Source organism: Bison bison, unplaced genomic scaffold, assembly GCF_000754665.1.
Source record: "Bison bison bison isolate TAMUID 2011002044 unplaced genomic scaffold, Bison_UMD1.0 scf7180017864235, whole genome shotgun sequence".
In the NCBI taxonomy this organism is placed as follows: Eukaryota; Metazoa; Chordata; class Mammalia; order Artiodactyla; family Bovidae; genus Bison; species Bison bison.
Genome location: NW_011494807.1, coordinates 6,585,857 through 6,590,240, shown reverse-complemented (window position 1 = coordinate 6,590,240; position 4,384 = coordinate 6,585,857). Strand labels below are relative to the sequence as shown.

At 40.5% G+C, this 4,384-nt stretch overlaps 1 pseudogene; it reads right to left on the bottom strand.

The window, feature by feature from the left end:
- Positions 1-44: 44 nt before the first annotated feature.
- On the bottom strand, positions 45-434 carry LOC104993179 (annotated as a pseudogene).
- Positions 435-4,384: the final 3,950 nt, after the last annotated feature.

The window sequence follows — 4,384 nt, the reverse complement described above, 5'->3', positions numbered from 1 at the left end:
TTTTTTTTTTTTTTTGTATTTTAAATGACTGAAGCAAGACAAACCTAAAACTGCAGCTTCTGGAAGAGCCATTTGTCCTTGTGGGTCTTATATTGCTCTTTGAATGTGACCTTGGTGTCTTGTTGAGAGTAGGATCTCTGAAGACGTTCTCATTGACAATGATTTTGTCCAAGGGAATATCCACAGAGTACCTTGTGGGGCATGAGGTGATTATAATTATAAACTTTCATGAAAGACTTGATCTTTGACCTCGTAACAATTTTCATCTTGTTAATGGTGGCTGTCCGTTTGTGGTCAATTCTAGCCCCAAGAGCATGGTTGTACGGTTGGCCTGAGGTGCTATTACCAATGTTCTTCATGATGACCACTTTGTGTCTAGAGTAGCATCTGGCCAAGATCAGATTCATAATATTGGATTTCATGAACTTGCCCATTTCAGCAGCACCATTTGAGACTACAGCTAGTGGTAGGCTTCTTAACATGTATGTGTTCAATGCTGGAAATATCCCATAAAGGAGTTCTCATCCTCATTTTGTGGAGGAGGAAGCTGAGGCTTGTGAGTTTCATGAACTCATCCCACATCTCACAGCTTGTGTGTGACCGAGCTGAGACTCAAACCTAGGTATAGATGCTGATCCCTTCCATAGCCACAGGGAGAGTTTAGCCCAGACTGGTCAGAGGTCATCGTGAGATTTCTGGTTAAACCAGAGTTTGAATTCTGCCCTATGTTTCTGTGCAAACTCTATAGAGTAAGGTGGGGTTTGGTGGTTGCCTGGACCATCGTGGGGCTGAGGAGAGAGACTATTTCTCTGAGAAATTGTGTTCCAGTGTTACTTGTTAGGTTTTCAGGGAGGGAAGATAAAGAGTAGAAGTGGATTTATTTGTTGTGTAATTTCTGTATTCCTGGCACTTTACATGTAGAAACTTATTTAACCTTCCTGTAATGCTAGGAAGCGGGTATATTTCTCATCATTTCAGAGATAAGGGAACCAAACTCAAGAAAAACAGCTTCTTTTGCTAGTTCACACATTCAGTTAAACAGCAGCAGAGCTGAAATTTAAATGCAGGCCTATAGAATCCAAAGTCTTTCCGCTATTATACAGTTTTTCTGAAAGGAAAATAAAACACATGGTTCCTGTTCCTGATTTCTTCAACATACTTATTATATCACATTTTATGTTCCCATCATGCCTCATGCAGTGTATGCCTTCACAGTATCTGTGTGTACCTATTGTGATGCCTTCAAATGTCATTCTGAGGCCTTCTATTAATTGCCCTGGGTCTAGGGGAGACTGATCACCTTCCCAGAAGAGAATCTTTTGCAGATAGGATTCTTTGAGGGATATTTAAGCAGTTGCATTCATAGTTGGACCTGTAGAGGAATTAAAATAAAATTCAACACCTTACCACATACATGGTGCCCTGCTAGTAGTTTTACAAACTTTGAACTAATAAACACAGTAAAAGTCAAAAAACCAAAAGCCTAATCTACAGTGTCTGCTTATAAGGAAGTCAAAGAATCTAACCTAAAACCTAATCTGTCTTTCTAAATTAAAAGGAACTTAAACCCAAAACTTGCAGAGTTGCACAGGAAGTTGCATGAGTAGCAGTGCAAGTATGTAATCATCCTCTTTCCCTTGTGTAGAACATAATGAGTTCTCCTGGACAAACTGTGTCCCAGATTGCAACCATACTTCCACGTCCTTCCTAGAATTGTTCATGGTCTCCCTCTGCTTGAGTTCGCCCTCTTCAGCTTGAATGACATGAAGAACTTTAAACTCTGCCAGGTCTCCTTTGCAATCAACCTATAAGCAAAAGGCATTTGTATCAGAGATTCCTGAGCACCAGGGACCACCCTTGTTTGTGCTCAAATCCTTGATGATTAAACATAGAAACTTCCCCTGATAGGATCTCCTTCCTGTGGAGACTTTCTGTCCTAGAGATACCCAAAAGACCCTTAATGCAGCAAAGAGGCAACATTCTACACTTAACTACTTTTTCCAGGTCTGAGACCTGTCACAGTTCCAGGTCAGGATCCTTTGGCTTCGCTGCTTTCCCCTGGAGCCTACTCTTCCAGGGCATGAGCTGTGCTTGGAGTGTCTGCTGGATGTTCCTCTTTGCTGCCAGAGCCTGTTGTATTTTCCACACCTTCTAGAGGCTAACTAATCTTCAAGAAACTCTGAAGAGTGTCAGGAAGGAACTTTGAGTTTACTCCTGACGTGGCCAATAACAGGCCTTTCAGCCAAGTGGTCTGTTCTCCCCTCACAAATAGTATATAAAAGAGTTTCTCTTTCAGGGTCTGGTTAGAGGGACAGACCAGCCACATCTGAAACCCACATGTGAGAGTCAGCAATTGGCCACAGAGACTTTCTATGTGACTCCTAGGATAATGTTATCCTGTCACCTCAGGAGCTTCATCTTTTCTTGAGGCTGGTGTGGGGTTACTTTCATTGACCCCTTATTCATGATGATCTTTGTCTTACACAAAATTTGATGTCTTTCCTCACTTTAGAAAACAGTAAGTGCCTGCTACCTCAGAGGTTCTACCCTAATTCTTCTTAAATGGTCTTCAGTTTACTCCCTGAAGTTCATGACGGTATATTATTTAAATTAAACATGCCCAGCATAACTTTCATATTTATTTCAATTAAACATAACAAATTTGATATTATCAAAATATTGATAAAACATCAATATTTTATCACTCATGTCTCATCTGTGCTTTCTATAATCAGAGTATACCTTTTTTTTTTTGAAGAACATGTTTTATACTGTATTCATCATGGTTCTTTCCTTACTGTGGAGGCTCAGTAAATACTTACTGGTGATAAACCTGCTATACTTAAGGCCAGATTTACTGGGAAATTGATCTTTTTTATTCTTCCTTCTTTTTAGCTGTTCTACCATGACACTAATACAGACACTTAAGTTGCTCATTAACTAGAAAAATAATAAAATGACATTAAAGTTCCTTTTTTGCTCTGTTTCAGACAAAAGTCTAATTGACTGAACTCAAATGTAAATATTTTAGAATATCTAATTCATTTTAATCTAAGACCATTGCACAACAAAATGTATGTGGGGAGATGATTTATTTGTATAGGAAATACTAAGATGAAGGTTTACATAGAGCAGAAAGAGTACAATTTGCTTGAGTTCAAAACTAGATAATAGAACTAGAGACTTCCATGCATAAGATTGTAAAATGTACACATAATTTTATTCTCTATCATTTCTTTCCTACTCTTGCATGCAAAATTTGCCTTTCCATCCTGTGTTAGATTGAAGGCATTAATGATCTCAGTTAAATTAATGGCTTCTCTCTGTCCATACTATTTGTCTGATAACCTTGGAGTCCCTGATCCTCTAACTTGGGCTGCCTTTGTGACTTGCTTTGGCCATATAACATAGCAGGAATGATGTGGTGACAGGTCTGAGTCAAGAAGCCAAGTGTATTTCTGCTTCCTTTCTGCCTCTTCTGTGGTCACCATGGCAACATGCCTGAATTAGGGGCATGTTCCAGGTGAGACCCGGTGGAGCACGGATGAGTCATTCCAGCTTTCACAGACCACTCAGCTCCTGGTTGACCCACTATTTGACACGTGACCGAGTCCAGCCAGAATCTAATTGGTCTAGATCAGTAGAACCACCTGCTAACATGTGGATTATAAACAATAAGTAGCTATTTTAAACCCATATGCCTTGAGATGGTTTGTTATACAGCAGTAGCCAACTTCTTCAGATTCTACATTCTTATCACTAATGGAGTAAGATGATAATAGCTCCTTTTAGGGGCACGTATATTTTACCTGTTGTGAACTGCTTGAGTTACATGAAAGTAACTTTGAGAGTGTCTTCAGTTTCACTAAGTGGACAGAGGGAACTTGGAGACTGTAGTGGAATCTTCCTGGGGGAATAGCTGAATATACTCCAGAAGACTTTTCTCATCAGAAATAAGGAAAGGTAGCTTTAAGGTAAGGTAGGGTAGAGGACATCTTTTAAAGACAGAGACCAGCACACTGTTGGGCTTCCCTGGTGGCTCAGATGGTAAAGAATCCACCTGCAATGTAGAAGACCTGGGTTTAACCCCTGGGTTGGGAAGATTCCCTGGAGAAGGGAATGGGTACCCACTCCAGTATTCTGGCCTGGAGAGTTCCATGGACTGTATAGTTCATGGGGTTGCAAAGAGTCAGATATGACTAAGCAACTTTCACTTTCAGCATGCTGTTACCACCACATCCCCCACTTCCCCAGCTTCCCCTTCAGCCCTCCTACTCCCCATGAAAATCCTACAGCAGCACCTGCCATTTACTCTTGTCAGGTCTGTTCTGGAAGTCCTTCTTCTTACCCCTGTCTTGACCATGTTCTATGTCTTTGCACTGAA